The following is an 884-nucleotide window of genomic DNA, read 5'->3' on the forward strand; positions in this document are numbered from 1 at the left end:
TAGTTTAATAGTCTACCTAGTTATGATCGCGATTCTAAACTGTTCTTGAATAAATGTAAAAACTTTTTATCAAACAATTTAACCCAACATCATCACAAAAGCCATGTTGACAGCCTGATAGGAGATTATTAGCGGTCAAATGATCTATCAATCGATCCCTCACAACAGATTCCATTACCTTGCAAACAACACTTGTCAAACTGACAGGGCGATAATTGCTCGGGCAGCTTTTTTCACCTTTTTTGAACAATGGTGACACTTGAGCTCAATTCCAGTCAGCCGGCAAGATCCCTTCGTTCAAAACTTCAAAGTTTTTCGAAAAAAATGACGTCAAAGGGCCGGCTAGAACAGTTGCTAACTCATTGAGTTATCTGGGGGGGAAGCCGTCAGGTCCACATGACTTGTTTGGATTTACAGCGATAAGGCGCTTGAGAACCTCTTCTTCTTGTAGGTATTTGAAAACTTGTTAATGTTGTTGTTTCACACTTGTTAACTTCTCAAAACTTGTTAAACTAGCCGACTGGGCGCTCCTCAACAGCTGGAATACTGTTCAAGTCCTCTTTAGTGATTACGCTACTGAAAAACTGATTAAGAACGTTAGCCTTGCCCTCATCAGAGGATATCTTTCATTGATCTATTTTCAAATCAGAAATACCGTCCTTCATCTTGCGAAAAAAAAGAAGGCTTACGGGTTCTTTTTTACATTTTTAGCAATATTTTTTTCGATGGGTTTTACAGCGGTGCGACAGCTTTCTTTAGCTTGATTTCGAGCTCTTGCGTATAGTTTATAGTCAGCGTCGCTACGAGTCTGTAAATAACGCTGGTATGCTTCCTTCTTTGTTTTCAGCTTAGCTAAAACTGTACTGTTCATCCACCGAGTTTTT

The sequence above is a fragment of the Hyalella azteca genome, unplaced genomic scaffold (genome assembly GCF_000764305.2).
Source record: "Hyalella azteca isolate HAZT.00-mixed unplaced genomic scaffold, Hazt_2.0.2 contig11554, whole genome shotgun sequence".
Classification (NCBI taxonomy): domain Eukaryota; kingdom Metazoa; phylum Arthropoda; class Malacostraca; order Amphipoda; family Hyalellidae; genus Hyalella; species Hyalella azteca.